Here is an 18,757-nt window from a genome sequence, read left to right as displayed (position 1 = left end):
GGTTGTTTGTTTTAAAGATAGTATGGAAGGAGCTTGGGAAACTTTCCGAAAAGCTACAACAGTACAGGCCTTAGGAGTATAAGAAACAGGAGTGGTCCATTCAGCTCCTCAAGCCTGCTCCACCATTCAATTGGATCATGGCTGATCCAACATTCCTCACAGCCACTCTGCTGCCCTTTCCCCTGCAACCCTTGATTCCCGAGTTGATCAACAATCTGTCTATCACAATCAGACTTCCAGCTCCAGGCTGTAAAACATTGACATCCCAATTGTGGGATGATGACCACGCTGAAATTAAGTACTGACTTCTCTCCTTCTTAATGTTGAGGTAACTTAAGTAATTCCACTGGGAGATTGGGTTTTCTCAGCTTACACAAAGTTCCAGTTAAAAAGGACAAATGATTTTGCAATGAGCCGACACTGAGACATTCAGCCGAATGGGCTCCTTCTGTACTGTAATCAATCTGTGACTCAAGTTGTCCTGATGGGTTTTGTCCTTTTCTCATCTTTGGGGGAGGGGATGGGTTGAAGAGTCTGACTTCACACACATTAAACCACTTCAACTGTCTGATCCACACATGATTATGTGCTGGTGTGTGAGAGCTGTGAATTGCAGAGCTGCAGTCTCATCATTCCATGCTGTAATAAGTCCTGCAATGTCTCTTGGTCCAGTGCTACATAATTTCCTTCTCCCAACAACATCCCAGCCCTTTGGGTGGGGGGAGCTCAGGATTTGCACAGGGTCTTAACTGCCACCAAAGTGGCATGTGCTGGCTTGATTGGGAATTAGATCCAGGCGTTGTTGTTTGGTGATGTTGAGTCCCATTACATCTCTGGCCATTGTGTTATGGAGGTTTGGACAGTTTCTTTAATTCTGTTCATAATGAATAGAAAACCCAGAAACTAAATTGCCCATAAATTGGTGCTGATCCCACTTATGGGATGAAAGGTTTGGGAAAGGGGAACATATATTTGTCCAGTGGGAGGAACGTGTCCATAAGCAGTTCTAAGCTGTTGTGGCACAGTGGCAGTGGCCATACCTCTGGGCTAGAAGGTTAATGTTCAAGTCTCACCCACCCGAGCCATGTGCTAATATGTCTGTACAGGTTGATTAACAGATCTACAATTGAAGACCTTTACCTAATAGCTACTGTGGCATAGTGGTGGTGTCCCTACTCCTGAGCCAGAGGCATGGGTTCAGGACCTGTCTTGTGTGATAATATCTCCAAACAGATTGATAAGGAAAATACTTACTGGCAAACCTTTGCACTTCCGTTTGTGGTCTCTTACAAGCAGGTTAATTCGTTGGAGACAAAAGTCAAAAGTGTTAATGGCCCCTCGATTAAAATTTACAAATCACTGTTGTTCTGGAGAAGAGTCATAGAGTCCTATAGCCCTACAGCACGGAGACAGGCCCTTTGACCCACACTGGTCCATGTTGACCAAAATGTCCATCCATACTAACCCCATTTCCCTGCACGTGGCCCATATCCTTCTATACCTTTCCTATCCATGTATTTGTCCAAATGCCTTTTAACTGTTGTCAATGCACTCACCTCAACCACTTCTGCTGTCAGCTCTTTCCACGTGTGTACCATCCTCTGTGTAAAAACGTTGCCCCTCAGGTTCCCTTTTACTGTCTCCTCTCTAACCTTAAACCGATACCCTCCAGTCCTCAGCTCCCCATCCCTGGGAAAAAGACTAAGTGCATTCACCCTATCCATGCCTCTCATGATCTTTGAGTTGTATTGGACTCAAAATATTAACTCTGTTTCTCTCTAGTCAGATGCTGCCAGACCTGCTGAGTTTCTCCAGTTCTTCCCATTTTTATTTATTTGCCATGCTGTCTAATCCCTAAGTTTTGGAATCTCCTTGCTAAACCTTTCAGCATCGTGAACACTCTCTTCTCTTTTATGGCTGAAGATTGTGAGGATTGGTTGTGAGTGTTTGGCCCACCATGAGTTAAATACTGGGAAGAGACAGAGGGATTGCTCCAGCTCCTGTAGTGCTGTGTAAAATCCTAACTCAGCAACGTGCTAAAGAAAGGGCCAGTACAATTTTGTTTTCAGTATCATCTCTCTTCATTAGTTGGGAAACGATTTCTGCTGTTCGTGTTGTACCAGAAATAACAGCCCGAACTCTATGATACCATTGAACTTATTTTATTGAACTGCAGCTGTGTTCCAAAAGTTGGTAAGTGTGAAATTCAACACCTCCTGCAGATTGTCAATGCCAAGACTATCAGTGAGTAGGAATAGGAAAGCCTATTTGGCCTCTAACGCCCACATCTTACTCATTCTGCGCTTGACTTCAAAAGTGACTCCCAACACTGCCACTAAATCTTTACAGACTCTTCGAAATTCTCAAATACAGCGACACATTGGTGATCTTTAATTTCCCTCTCCACTTCCCTGTGGAAAATATGATCTGGGGTAAAAAATGAGGTCTGCAGATGCTGGAGATCACAGCTGAAAATGTGATCGGGCCTGATGAAGGGCTTATGCCCGAAACGTCGAATTTCCTATTCCTTGGATGCTGCCTAACCTGCTGTGCTTTAACCAGCAACACATTTTCAGCTGAAAATATGATCTGGTATAGAACCCCAGGTGGAAATATTCTTCTCCCTGAGTTTGAAGGTTATGGATTCACGAGGATTTGTGGAGGCTGTGAACTTTGGAATTCGTTCCCTAAATCTCTCTGCCTGTCTACCTCGTCTTCCTTCCTGTACACTCCCTGTAACCTAACATTTGCTCGGAGAGTCCTATAGCCCTACAGCACAGAAACAGGCTCTTTGGCCCAAACTGATGCATACCGACCAAAATGTCCATCCATACTAACCCCATTTCCCTGCACTTAGCCCATATCCTTCTAAACCTTTCCTATCTCTGTATTTGTCCAAATGCCTTTTAATGTTGTCAATGCACTCGCCTCAACCACTTCTGCGGGTAGCTCATTCCATATGCGTACCACCCTCTGGGTAAAAAAAGTTGCCCTTCAGGTTCCCTTTTATTCTTTCCCCCGAACCTTAAACTGATGCCCTCTAGTCCTCGATTCCCCAACCCTGGGAAAAAGATTGAGTGCATTCACTCTCTCCATGCCTCTCATGAACTTATACGCTTCTGTAAGATCACCCTCAGTCTCCTACACTCTAAAGAAAAAAGTCCGAGCTAGTCCAACCTCTCCCTATAACTCAGACTGTTAAGTCCTGGCAACATCCTTGTAAATTTCTTCTGCACTCTTTCCAGTTTAATAACATCCTTCCCATAGCAAGGTGACCAAAACTGAACACAGTACTCCAACTGCAGTCTCAACAACATCCTGTACAACTGCAACATAACATCCCAATGTCTATACTCAATGCCATGACTGATGAAGGCCACTGTGCTAAAAGCTGTCCTAAAGGGGTGAATTTAATGGCCTCCTCTGCCCAGCGTGGTTTTGAGGTTATAAGGGTGCTGGGTGGGTGTGTATAATGTGCGTCATGCTCAGTTTGATTGCTTCTTTGGCAAACCTAAGAACTGTTCCTCCTAATACAAGGAACAGTGGGAGTGATCAGAGACTCACTAGGCTACCTGCTCTAATGTAATGACCTTTAATTGCCCAATGAATTGGCAATTGAGGGTGTCAATCTACCTCCACTGTCTTAAACATTAGGTGAAGAAGGCCTCTTATGACATAGTGGTAGCAACCCTACCTCTGAGCTAGGGGGCCTGGATTCAAGTCCCATCTGCTCCAAGGCTGTGTAATGACACCCCTGAAAAGATTGGCAAAGAAGCTATCTGGGTGGTGGCAGGTATGTGAAGGCTGTTTTTCAAAAGCGTTCTCATAAATTGGGAAAGTCTTGGTATTCGTTGGGATAGCCTCCTCTTCAAATTGTCACATACATCTCATTCTTCCCCAATGGGTGTCCAAGGACCAGTTCCTCCTTGTCCGTCCCCCTCCAGGCTTTTCCAAACCCTCTCTGCCTGGAAAGCCTAGGGAATACCCATGCTCATCGTGCTCTGTATCGAGGGATCTCCTTGCCGGTTCACAATATGGTTCAGGTTCTGGCTAACCTGACTGGCTAGCAGCCAATATGGATGGGACTTCCAGTCCAGTGAGGGACAGAGAGTCAGTCTTCAGCCCCTAAAAACCCCTCCAGCTTGTTAATATATAAGGTTAACGTTTGAAAATTCAGCCCATTTGGGACCAGTGGGGGGTTGGTGGAGTGAAATATCTGACACCCCCACATATCCTGTATCACAGTGAAATGCAGCCCAGTGTCTCCCACTTTGACTTTGTGTCAATTTCCATCCAGCTGTAGTTCTGTGAATGACGTTGGGATGTTTACTGTGTTAAGGGGGCTATAAAACTCAAAAATTGTTGTTGCCATTTGAACTACATGTTCGCTTTAATAGCTTCGGCCTTCATTCCTCTGATGAAGAAAGCAACAACATCAGCAGTCACATGACTATATCAAGTCACAATGTACAAGCAGGAGTCTGCAAATGCTTCCTCTAAACATCCAAAATGAATTGCATGTGCTATAATTTGCAGTTACAAGTTACCCAATGTATGTGACCTATAAGGAAAATCATCACGCATGAAAATAACTCTATTCATTACAAAAGTAATGTCCTGAGGATGCTGGAAATCTGAAACAAACTCAGAGAAACTCAGCAGGTCTGGTAGCAACTGTGGAGAGAGAAACAGAGTTTATGTCCTCATTCCTTTCTTTGAGAAACTGTCATTCCAAATTTAAAATGTTAACTCTGTTTCCCTCTGCACAGACCTGCTGAGTTTCTCCAACATGCTTCTGTTTGGGTCTGTTCATTTTAATCTGCCCGACTTCCATCTGACCCTATATATACATTCCATACATAATTGTTTGGTTTTGGCTTTTTATCTGGGGTGTGTTTTTCCTGGATTGGTGTTTCTTCTTTGGGGAATGCCATTCATTTTGCCTAAGTGTCCTGGATGCAAATGAACACTGATTGTAATGAGGGAAGGTTGCTCTAGTCTCACTGGGGTCACACTGCAGGGTGACTTCATCATTGACATTGAGGTCCCTTACCACTGCTGCTGTAATTTCTTGTTTAATGTGAGTGAAAGCAGCAATTCCTTCAGTGCCCCAACTCCTGGACATCTTTCGCAGTGAGCTTGTGTAGAGATTCACCCCTCTGATGACAAATCAGGCAAGAACTATGTCAAGCAGTTTACAAATCAACGCACCACTTACACATCTGTTGGTCACTGCATCTCTGCTACAGTTCTCACCTTAGCAGTGTCAGAATGACACATCGTCACTGTGAATGCACAACCTTTTTACTTGACTTCAGGCATATTCAATTGTACTATTTTTTTTGTTTGTTCAGCCTCAGGTTCATCTGGTTAGATCTCTCTATAGCAGTCCCGGTAAATTCTGTTGTTGTCTGTGATGGCTTCTTCCGTCATATCTCCACATCTATCAATTTGCAAATCAGCCAAGATCATTTCCAGTCCTGGAAGATCATTTATTATCCCATGCTGTTTGTGTTGATACTCTTCTGGAGTTGTGGAAATGCCAAACAGCTGGTGCAACCATCTGTATGACTCAAGTGGCATCCAGAACGTAGTCAGAAAATTGCTGCTTCAATCCAACTTCATGTGTCAGCGTCCACCCTTCGTATCTAGGGCAATAAAAACCCATGCCTTGGCAAGTTTCAACAAAATTTCTTCCATGGTTGGCATGGGGTAGTGACATCTCTTCAAAGCTTTGTTGAGATTTTCTGGATCCATGCGCAACCTCAGCTTTTCCAATTTTTTCATTGTTACTATGCTGCTAGTCTCAGACGTCGGAGTTGTCACTTTCTTGGATATTCCTTTCTTTTCAAGCTTCCCCACGTTAGGGCAAAGAAAATTCAGCACAGGAGAAGGCCCTTCGGCCCTCCAAGCCTGTGCCTGTTGACTTTGAGTCTGGTCTTGAGGATAGTGGGAACTCTCCTTGGCAGAAACTGAATTGATTTCACTTTCTCAGGTACTTTAGAATAATATTCACCTGGAAGTCATCCACAACCCACAAAAACATTGTTGTAGTAACGTCTTATCAGTCGGTAGCTTCGTGCCCATAAAAAGCAGCAAATCTCCTTTGATACATGCAGAGTTAGAGATGCAACCACGGGTTGATTGTCATTAAAACCTATCTGGTGTACTAATGTCCTTCAGGGAAGGAAATCTGCCACCAATACCATGTGACACCAGACTCACAGCAATATTGTTGTGGTTCTGTTCCCCGAGCTGGGAATTTGTGTTGCAGACATTTCGTCGCCTGTCTAGGTGACATCCTCAGTGCTTGGGAGCCTCCTGTGAAGTGCTTCTGTGATGTTTCCTCCGGCATTTATAGTGGTGAAAGTGTTGCTTTATATTATGAAAGCAACAACACCCCCAGATTCTATGGACTACCTACAGCAGAACTACAGCAGAAACTGAAATACCTGATCAGCGGATCCAGACACTCTATACAGTCAACAGAGGAATTCTTGGACATCATCAGAAATATACACATAGACAAGGAATAAACTATGGTCTCATTCGATGTAATGGCACTGTTCACCTCTATCGACAAAACCCTAGCCAGAGAAACAATAGCCAACTTGCTGGACATACAGAACAGACAACAGGACGGTGAACCTATCAACAAAGACGGCATACTCAAACTACTGGACCTGTGCCTCACAACACACTTCACATTCAACAACCAAAAATATGAACAAATCAATGGCACACCCATGGGCTCACCTATCTCTGGACTCATAGCAGAAGCGGAAATGCAAAGGTTAGAACAAACAGTCTTACTGCAAATTCAACCCAAACTCTGGGTCAGATATGTGGATGACACCTTTGTAATCATTAAAAACACAGAAATAGAGAACACATACTGGATCATCAATGCCACACTCACAGGAATCCAATTCACTTGAGAGGAAGAAAAAGACAACTAACTCCCATTCCTAGACGTGATGGTACAGAGAACACCTAATGGAGAATTCACCACAAAGGTATACAGGAAAGCCACACACACAGACCAAGTCCTAAACTACGAAAGCAACCGGCCCAACACCACTATAAATGCCGGAGGAAAGATCACAGAAGCACTTCACAGGAGGGTCCCAATCACTGAGGATGTCACCTAGACAGGGGACAAAATGTCTACAACACAAATTCCCAGCTCGGTGAACAGAACCACAACAACGAGCACCTGAGCTACAAATCTTCTCACAAACTTTGATCACAGCAATATGGCTGACACTTAATTCTGGGCAATTAGGGATGCGCAATAAAAATACTATCCTAGCCAGTGATGCCCATATTCCCTAAAGGAACAAAAAAAATTGGTGGATTTTGATTAATACATATTATTTGAGATTGAAGATCTCTGTTCTTTCCATTGAATTGGGTCTCTCAGCTTTGTTTACTCTCAGGGTAAGTATCATTCCATCATATAGCCTCAACTTTAACGTCAATGGCTTTTTTTTGGATGTCCATCTTGAGACACTACATATACAACTGCAATGTTCATGATGTTGCAACAAGCTAACAGCACATTCACTGATTCTCTCCTTCTGTAGTCATCAATTTAACAGTGACAAAGCATTTACCACCTTGAGATTGGATATTGCCAACCTGTTGTATGGTGTAGAGTGATTTGTCAGAATAATTATTCAATATCTCTCTAGCAATCATTTTCATAGATGTCCTGTGCTTCTTTCTAGCAAAACATCCATGCAAAGTTATTCAGTTTCTTGTAGTTCAAAGAATCCCTACAGTGTGGAAACAGGCCATTCAGCCCAACAAGTCCAAATTGACCTCTGAAATGTATCCCACCCACCCCCAGTTACAGCTGGGCTGTTCCCACTCTGGATGTATTCCTTTTGCTTTTATATAGAGGCATCCTCAATATTTACATCCTGTACTTTGGCCTTGATCTTTCTGCTGGCCCTTCTGTAAACATTTTTGTTTCTTCCTGAGCTCTGATACCATTCACAAATAACATTGACAGAGGGGTCGAAATGGGTCTTCAATATTTTTCCAGTTTAGAGTTTCTAAACATCACTGAGGTTAATGGCGCAATGCAGTGTGTAGCACTCATTCCCAGCACTGATAACAGAGTTGCCACTCTTATTTGTTCAGGTTTTCTGAAGAAATCTGTGGCTATTTCATTAGTTTTTTCCATTGAGACTGGAAGAAGACCCATGTCTCAAATCGCCATTCATCTCCAGAGGAACATGGACTAAAAAGCTCAAAGCAACTCAATAGTTCAAAATTACAGGCTGCAGTTCGAGTTATTCTTTGCTGCTTCTCATAGTAACTGGCTCGCTTACAGCTTTCAAAATCTACAGTGTCACTTCTGACTCCGTGTTCCAAATGTTAGTGTCTTCTGCCTTCGTACAGAAAGAAACAACATCAAAGGTCACATGACTGTGGCAAGTCATAGTGTAAAAGCTATAGAATTGTGGGTCTGTTCTAGTGCGCTGGGAATGTCCCTACCTCTGGGCCAGTAGGTTCAGATTCAAGACTCACCAGAAGTACCAGAAGTGTGTTATAGCATGTCTGAACAAGTTGATTAAAACTAAATGCAAGCTAGTATCCAAAGTGTAATTCTCCAAATACAGCTGCATCTGTCAACTGGTGCTTCAGCTGGACTACTGCGATTGAAAATAATGCAAATTTTGCAAGTTAAACAAAACCTTTTCTGCTGCTCAAATACATGCAGAAGATATTAATGGAAAAAAGAACAGGGAGTGTTACTAATGTGCAAACACTCCTCAATCACACTTAGATAATTTCCTTTGTTAACATTTGCACACAGACCAACGACTGCAATTTGTCTTGGCCATGGGCTTTGGGATACTGATAGTGAGGGAGGAACTTTGGCTGTCTAAGTTGTCTAATTCTTTTGCTGAAACACCATCAAAAACCTCAATGTTGGTATGAGCAGCAAGTGATTTGAAGATTTAATTTTCTATGGCATTTCTGATGAACTCTGGACACTCCAGAGTGCTACTTATTCCATGCGGTTATTTTTGTTTGACCCATTTTGACCCATTCCCCTATTACACTGCATTACCTCTGACTAATGCACCTAACCTAGACATCCCTGCTTGGCAGTCAATTTCTGCAGAGTAAGCTCCCAAAAATGGGGATGAAAGAGATATTGGTTTAGCCAGGAAAACAGGAGAATCTCCCACTCATAGTCAAATAATGACAAGGCATCGATGATGCCCAGGGTAGATACCTTATCTGAAGGATTGCATATCAACATATGCTCCTTTAGTACGTGTACTGCAATGCTAGTGTGTATGATGTTCGCACGTCTCTGGAGTGGGAATCTGAACCCACAACCTTCTGACTGAGTGTCAAGTTTGCTATCGCTGACGTTTGACTGAGAACTATGCTGACACAGGACAGCTGCAGCTTTCCCTGTGCCAAGGAGATAGTTAGCTGCTGGAGATATTGCTGGAGTGTGGTCTGTGCATCATAGGGCTGAGCTGAACTTTTAAACATGAGAACATGAGCAGTTTCTGTACTGTTGGCTAGTATGAGGCTTTCCCCAACCTTGTGAACGTACAGTGGCTTTACAGAGTTCTGACATACACCACAAAGGGGGCTAGACCTCAGCCACCAGGAGCTAGAATCTAACCAGTCATTGAGTCATTCTGCTTAATGTAAAACCAATGCTTGGCAAGCAATTTTTTCTCATGCTTGCTTTCATATACTGGCTACCAGATCAAATGAATCCCGGATGAAGAAAGTCATCAAGGTTTGGTCAGACAAGCTAAGTCATCGATCCACTTTAGATAAATTGAGTTAGAGCTGGATAGATGACCTGTTTACACAAAACACCAACTCACTGATGTGCACAGTGAAACAAGAGATGCAGACTCGACAAGAGTTACATGCTGATCCTGTACACGTCAAGTCTCAAGTGACTCCTCCAGCAACAAATACACTCCAGAGGAGCCTTGTTCCTTTGACCTTTCTGAGCATAGGTGTTAAGCATTGGCTGCAGATTGACCTGCTGTTGCCCATTCACCTAAAAATAGGCACTGAATGGGCCAAGTGACTGAAGGATGTTTTATTTTCTCTGGTATGGGCTGCGTGATGCAAGTGTGTGAACTTTCAATGGGATCATCTTTGAGGCCATTGCTAGACTATTAACTTGAATGAGGGTAAAAATCACAAAACACCAGTTTATAGTCCATCAGGTTTAATTGGAAGCACACTAACTTTCGGAACGCCGCTCCTTCATCAGGTGATAGTGGAGGACCTGATATAGGAGCGTCACTCCGAAAGTTAGTGTGCTCCCAATTAAACCTGTTGGACTATAACCTGGTGTTGTGTGATTTTTAACTTTGTACACCCCAGTCCAACACCGGCATCTCCAAATCATAACTTGAATGAAGTTATCAAGATACACATAAAGGAAATTTTTCAAACACATTAATCAGTCTGTTACCAATAGAAATTAAACTTTTCAATATTCAAAGGATTTAAAAAGTGGACTGCACCAATAACCCAAGCCAACAACAAATATACCTTCAGAGCATTGTACAAAGTTGTAATCACTCACACAATTTTGGGTTAGCTGCATCCTGGAACAGAATGATACAACAACTTGTAAATATATAGGCAAGTTAATACAGTAAAACATGTCTGAGAGCAATGCTTACCACAATGATATTCAGACAAAATTTGACATTGAACCACATAAAGAGATATTGGGATAGACACCTGAACTTGATTAAAGAGTGCTGCTGCATTACAGTGACGCCACTACACTATACAACCTCACACACACTCTTACATACTCACACACTCATGCAGACCCTCTCTCATGCAGACCCTCTCTCAAACACACACACATACACCCCACACACTCACACCCACGAACACATCCTCTCACAGGCTTATACTCCATCATACTCACGTGCACACTCTACCAAGCATGCACACATGCAAACACACTCTTTCTCACGTGCACTCAACCTCACACGCGCACACTCACACTCTCCCTCACGTGCACACACACTCATATAAATCTATGGGGTGAATTTGCATTTACAGAATTGTATTTGCAGATACATTCTATTTTTTCTCAAAAGCACACAACCTGCTTTTTTTCCAAAAAGCATTTTATAAATTCTTACTTTGGAAATAGAACCAGTCTGACTTAAGCTGGGATACAGACAGACTTTAACCTCACACCTTTAATGCATTGTCTGAGCTGAGATAGAATCATAGAATCCTTACAGTGTAGATATAGACCCTTCAGCCCAGCAAGTCCACACCAACCTTCCAAAGGATATCCCACCCAGACCCATTCCCCTATTACACTGCATTACCTCTGACTAATGCACCTAACCTAGAAATCCCTGAACACCATGCGTAATTGAGCATGGGAATTCACCTAACCTGCACATTTGCGTATTTTGGATATCTGGGTGATATCCCACCCAGACCCATTCCCCTATTACACCGCAATACCCCTGATAAATGTATCTAACCTAGAACATCTCTGAACACCATGGGTAATTGAGCATGGGAATTCACCTAACCTGCACATCTTCGGATTATGGGAGCACCCAAAAGAAACCCACTCAGACGCGGGGTGAATGTTTTAAACTCCACACGGACAGTTGCCTACGGCTGGAATCAAACTCGGGTCCATGACACTGTGAGGCAGCAGTGCTAACCACTGAGCCATCGTGCTGCCCCAGATGTCACCTTTCTTTCTAAAATGTGACTTGAACGAAGTTCTATGATTTACATATTAATGAACGGAAACCTGCAATCCATTCTAAAAGATGAAAAACTTAGCAGCAATCTAGGTTTGCTCAATATATCATTTTAATTGCATAACACTGCAATCTTTTACTATAAATTCTGTTCTTATGATCCTGCCCAACTAGTTACCTGAAGGAGCAGTGCTCTGAAAGCTCACAATTCCAAACAAACCTGTTGGACTATAACCTGGTGTTGTGTGATTTTTAACTTTGATTAAAGAGGTAGGTGTTATGAAGTTTACAAGAGATGAGTAGCGAAAGATCCATGGATGTACAAGTTTGAGTATTTAATCTGTGTATATTGTGGATATGTACGTGTGGATATATATGTACTGTAATGTACTTTCATAAAATATGCAACATTTTACATCACAGCACTTGTAAATAGATATCCTTTTATTCAAAGTAAGTTTCAGGCTGGAACTGAATATTCTTTTCTAAGCAAATGCATAATTAATTAATTCTCCGAGTAACACAAGGACCATGTGTATTTAAGTTCTATTCTCATATCACAGGGAGCTTCTTCTTAACTTTTTAATAAAACAAAGAACTGTGGATGCTGGAAACCTGAAACACAAACAAAAATTGCAGGAGAACCTCAGTAGTTCAGGCTGGTTTCTCCAGCAATTACTGTTATAGAGTCATAGAGATATACAGCACGGAAACAGACCCTTCAGTCCAACTTGTCCAACCAGATATTCCAGTCTAGTCCCACCTGCCAGCACCCGGCCCATATCCCTCTAAACCCTTCCTATTCATATACCCATCCAGATGCCTTTTAAATGTTGCAATTGCACCAGCGTCCATCACTTCCTCTGTCAGCTCATTCCATACACGTACCACCCTCTGTGTGAAAAAGTTGCACCTTAGGTCTCTTTTATATCTTTCCCCTCTCACCCTAAACCTATGCCCTCTAGTTCTGGATTCCCCCACCCAGGAAAAAGATTTTGTCTATTTATCCTATTCATGCCTCTCATAATTTTGTAAACCTCTATAAGGTCACCCGAGTAAAAAATGAGGTCTGCAGATGCTGGAGATCACAGCTGCAAATGTGTTGCTGGTCAAAGCACAGCAGGTTAGGCAGCATCTCAGGAATAGAGAATTCGACGTTTCGAGCATAAGGAAGGGCTTATGCTCGAAACGTCGAATTCTCTATTCCTGAGATGCTGCCTAACCTGCTGTGCTTTGACCAGCAACACATTTGCATCTATAAGGTCACCCCTCAGCCTCTGACGCTCCAGGGAAAACAGCCCCAGCCTGTTTAGCTTCTCCCGATAGCTCAAATTCTCCAACCCTGGCAACATCCTGGTAAATCTTTTCTGAATCCTTTCAAGTTTCACAACATCCTTCCAATAGGAAGGAGACCAGAATTGCACCAATATTCCAACAGCAGCCTAACCAATGTCAAGTGATGCTTGAAACTGTTTATTGTGGGAAAACTGCACCTAAATTAAATTCTCTTCATGATCTTGATGTTTTCCTCTGAGGACTGATTCCATTATTTTTGCTAATCTTTTTGACGTTTGTAAAGTTAATTATTTGCGTTTTAAAAAATAAAATGAAACTCTGGCTAGGATTTTCCACTGTTTCAAGTACTAAGTGAGTTTGCCATTGTCAGGGGCAATAATTTGGATGAGGTATTATTAATCTGAGTTGAGAAAGTGAGGACTGCAGATGCTGGCGAGTCAGAGGGTGGTGCTGGAAAAGCACAGGAGCATCCAATCAGCAGGAGAATTGATGTTTCGGGCATAAACCCTTCCTCATTATTATTTTGAGTTTCTCATCAAAGAGCAGCTTCTCCCATCGCCTTGGTTACATCCTTCCTTGAACCCATTACATCAAAATCAAATTAACTGGTGATTCGTTTTATTTGCTGCTCTTCAGATCTTGCTTTGTGCAAAACAAATATGCACATAGATGCCGAAAAGCTTTGCCAGAAAGAGTTACTGTTAGCGAGTGTCTTAGAGTAGAAGTGGCACTGATATAATTCCAGAGTTCTGGGCCCCCAATAATTCCAGGGCTGAATTGGAGGAGCTCTGATCTTGCTTGCAGGGTAGGAGGTCGTTGCAGAAGTTAGGAGAGGCAAGGCCGTGGAATTCTTTGAAAACTAGGATGGCAATTTTAAAGGTGAGTTGTTGCTAGCATGGGAGGCAGTGTAGGTCAGCAAATACAGAGATGCTTGTAGAATAGGGGTGGGTTATCCATAGTGCTATATTCAGCTGTTTTCTGAATTGACAAACCAAGGTGAACGATCATCTAAATGCAAGTTAAGACAGTAAAAGGAAACAAGATACATCATAGAAGTAAGACACAACATGGTCTTTAAAAGACTGAAGAAGATTAACAAAATAGAGGTATGGTGAAAGGAAGATCTCTGGGTTGAAGAATTTGGAAAAGAAAGAGTTTACTGTCACTTAATAAGATGAGATATACTTTCTTTATTCCTTATCATAGGTTTTCCTGTTACATTATTAATGCAAAAGGACTGTGTCAATTCACTGTAGCTGAACTTCAAACATTAACATTGTCTTTATCATAGAGACAGAAATCTTCGAGGAGAAAGTGAGGTCTGCAGATTCTGGAGATCAGAGTTGAAAATGTGTTGCTGGAAAAGCGCAGCAGGTCAGGCAGCATCCAAGGAACAGGAAATTCGACATTTCAGGCATAAGCCCTTCATCCTGATTCCTGACGAAGGGCTTATGCCCGAAACGTCGAATTTCCTGTTCCTTGGATGCTGCCTGACCTGCTGCGCTTTTCCAGCAACACATTTTCAGCTTTATCATAGAGACTGCTTTACATCTGCCCCATTTCAAACTTGCCTATATTCTGATGGTTAAAAGATTTATTCATAGCTCTGTCACCTTAATGGCCTTGCTTTAGAGAAGGAAATCTCCCCTCCTTACCTGGTCTGGGGTAGATGTGACTCCAGACCCACAGTAATGTGATTGACTCTTAACTGCCCTCTGGGCAATAAATGCTGGACTAGCCAGAGATGCCCACATCTCATGAGTGAATATTAAAAAGTGATAATAGCTTTCCTAAACTTAACTTGTCCTAATTGCAGCTGACTGCAATCTGTTCCACACTAAGCAGCAATTAATCATGACCTTAGATTAAATTAATCATTGACCTATGCTAGCTTCCAATCCCCAACTGTATTCAGTTTAAAGCTTTCATATTTGTTTTAGAATTCATCTATGGTTTTGATTCAATCTTCCATCCTCTAATTCCAGTGTCCTCAGTAACTGTCTCTCCAAACTCATCACTTTGACTAACCAATTTTTTCTAAAGTGCCTTTTCAACACTTTGAGCTTTGTTGTAAATGCAGTCGGACACCCATAGCACATGGGAGATAGCCCAACCCTGAATTATTCATTACTTTGTTTAGGTTTCACATTACCTGGTGAGAACTTGCCAGTGTATTTGTCTACCATCCATATTTTATGAAGTCAGTCTTTTTATACACTATAGACATTTGCAACCATTTGTTCTCCTGCAGATTCATTTGCTTCACCTTACAGCATAACAATAAATTAATTCTATATAGGTAGACCAGAAAAAGTGCCTGTGCTTTGTGACATGTTTCACCAATTTCAACACTTTAATCTCAACAAGAGGTGTGAATTGTGCGGATGCAGTGTCCTATTCAATGCAGGTAATATGAAAACTGAAAGGGGGTGCTTTCTTGCTCTATGTAACAGCTCGAACATCCTTGTCTAAATAAATTCCAATACAACCAGGAGGCTCTCTGAATGAAACAACAGTTTTAGTTAAATTTCTGGGCACTTATATTATTGACTCCTTGCACCCACAAAAAGTCAGGTTGAGTCGCTCCAAACTGAATTGAGTTGATTGTCATGTGTCCGAGGCACAGTGAAAAGCTTGGTCTTGTGAGCAGTAAAGGCAGATCATAGAGTTAAATAGCATTAGTAAGTAAATATTAGGTAAACAGCGGCAAAAATCAAAACACAGTTAAGAGTTTGTGAGTCTATTCAGTATTCTTAACAACAGTAGGGTAGAAACTGTTTCGAAGCCGGCTGGTGCTTGTGTTCAGGCTTCTGTACCTTCTCCCTGATGGTAGAGGTTGTAGAAAAACATTGCCAGGGTGGGATGGATCTTTGAGACTGCTGGCAGCCTTTCCTTGACAGCGGGCCTGGTAAATGGGATGGGAGGTTGGCCTTTGTGATTATCCAGGCTGAGTTCACCACTCTCTGTAACTATCTCTGATCTTGAATGGTACAGTTGGCATAGCACGTAGTTATACATCCAGACAGAATGCTCTCGATGGCGCACCTTAAAAGTTGGCAAGGGTATTCGCCATCATGCCAAATTTTCTCAGCTGCCTGAGGAAGAAGGGACATTGGTGGGCCTTTGTAACCAGTGCGTCCATATGAAGAGTCCAAGAAGCTTGTTGTGGATGACCACTCCCAGGAGTTTGACACTCTCCACTCATTCCACCTCTGTGCTGTTAATGTGTGTGTGTGTGTGTGTGTGTGTGGGGGGGGGGGGGGGGGGGGGGGGGGGGCATGAGTAACATCCTGCTGAAAGTCAAAAATGAGTTCCTTGGTTCTGCTGGCATTGAGAGCTCAGTGGTGCTCAGTGCACCATTTTTCCAGGTCTTCCACCTCCCATCTGTAATCTGTTTCGTCACCACCTGACATTTGCCTGACTATGATGGTGTCATCAGTGAACTTGTAAATGGCATTTGTCTGGTATTTGGCAACACAGTCATGGGTATACAGTGAGTACAGTAGAGGGCTGAGTAGGCATCCTGGGGGGGGGCTCCTGTGTTGAGTGCTAATGAGGATGAAATATTGTCCCCAACCTTCACTGATTGTGGCCTGTGGGTCAGGAAACTGAGGATCCAGTTGCAGAGAGTGAGGCTTAGTCCAAGATCAGTACGTTTAGTAATCAGTCATGAGGGGAAAATAGTGTTGAAGGCTGAACTGTAATCAATGAGTAGGGTTCATACATAGCTGTTCTTGGTGTCAAGATGTTCTAGGGAGAAGTGAAGGGCAAGTGCTATATTATCTGACCTGGATGTGTTAGTCTGATAGGCAAATTGGAGTGGGTCAAGAGTAGTGGGGAGGCTGGAGTTGATTAATACCATGACCAGCCTTTCAAAGGACTTCATGACCGTCGAAGTTAGGGTCATTGGGCGGTAGTCATTGAGACATGCTGCATGAGCCGCCTTAGGTACAGGGATGATGTTGGCCCTCTTGAAACAGGCAGAAACAGTGGCCAGCTGCAGGGAGAGGTCCACGATTTCCAAGACCTCTGCCAGTTGATCTGCACATGCTCTGAGTGCACAGCCTGATACTCCATCTGGTCCCGTCACTTGCCTTGGATTCACATGAAGGAAAACTGATCTGACTTCAGATGCAGTGACTGTAGGGATAGGTTTGTCAGGACTTGTCAGAATAGGTGTGACCTCTCCACCGGAATTCTGCTCAAAGCGAGTATAGAGAGCGTTGAGATGATCTGGGAGGGGTGTGTCATCATCTGCTATCTTGCACTGTCTCTTTTAAGATCCTGTGAAATCAATCAGTCCTTACCATAGTTGCCAGGTGTCTGTCCGAGTCTCTGGTTTGGATCGGTATTGGTCCTTGTCTGTCTTAATGGCTCTGCAAAGGTCATACTTAGATTACTTATATCTGAGTGGGTCTTCTGATCTGAAGGCCTCACATCTGGTTTTTAGCAGGTTCTGTATGTCCTGATTTATCCAGGGTTTCCTGTTGGGGAACACCCTGATTGACTCCCTCGGTATGCAGTCCTCCACACACTTGCTGATAAAGTCTGTGACGGTGGTGGCGTACCCGTCCAAGGTACCTGCGGCCTGTTTGAACATGGTCCAATCAGCCGATTCCAGACAGCACCGGAGTTGATCCTTTGCCTCCTTCTCCTGGACCTGTATCCGCGAGGGGGGGGGGTCTCCTGCTTGAGCTTTTGCCTGTAAGCCGGGAGAAGAAACACGGCATTGTGGTCGGACTTCCCGAAATGAGGGCTGGGGATGGAGAGGTAGGCATCTTTCACACTTATATAGTAGTGGTCTAAAATGTTCTGGCCCCTAGTGGGGCAGGTATGTTCTGGTGGTACATGGGCAACACCTTCCTTAGATTGGCTTGATTGAAGTTGCCAGTTACAACAAACAGGGCCTTGGGATGTTCCATCTCCAGGGTTAGTGGTGGAGTACAGCACATCCAGAGCTTCCTCAACCTTTGCTTGTGCTGGTACGTACACAGCAGTTAGTATAGCAGTGGTAAATTCCCGCTCCAAATATATCTCTGATTGAGCTGGCAAAGAGAGAGATTTCCTAAGATTGGTTGGAATTTCTCTCGTGCTAGTTCACATCCAAGTGAAATGCCTTATGGTCTAATATTAAGTTCAATCACTTGGACCCAGATGAAATATCAGGGCACTAAGAGGATGTGGAGCAGATTTACAAGGATATAGCTGAGATTGGAGGGTTTGAATTATATGAAGAGGCTGAGTAGGGTGGGGTTTTATTCTCCTGGAGTGTTGAAAGCTGAGGGGTGACCTTATAGATGTTGGTAAAATCATTAGGGGTATGGATAGGGTGAATAGACATGGTATTTTTCCTAGGACAGGGAATCTAAAACTAGAGCGCATTGGTTTAAGAGGGGAAAGATTTAAAAGGGACCTGAGGGGACAACTTTTTCACACAGAGGGTGGTGCATGTATGGAATGAGCTGCCAGAGGAAGTGGAGGCGGCAGATACAATTACATTTAAAAGGCATCTGAATGGGTATATGAATAGGAAGGGTTTAAATGCTGGCAAATGGGACTCGGTCAGATTGGGATGTCTGGTTGGCCTGAAGGGCTTTTTCCATGCTGTATGACTCTGAAGTATGGCACCTTCAGTTTCTCAGCACTGTTATAGATACTGAATATTAAGGGATACTCTTCTTTGGGATGTGGGTGTCACTGGCTGGGCC

Source organism: Hemiscyllium ocellatum, chromosome 29, assembly GCF_020745735.1.
Source record: "Hemiscyllium ocellatum isolate sHemOce1 chromosome 29, sHemOce1.pat.X.cur, whole genome shotgun sequence".
NCBI classification, from domain to species: Eukaryota; Metazoa; Chordata; class Chondrichthyes; order Orectolobiformes; family Hemiscylliidae; genus Hemiscyllium; species Hemiscyllium ocellatum.
The sequence above is the reverse complement of the archived record's forward strand: the minus strand, read 5'-3'. Positions refer to the sequence as shown.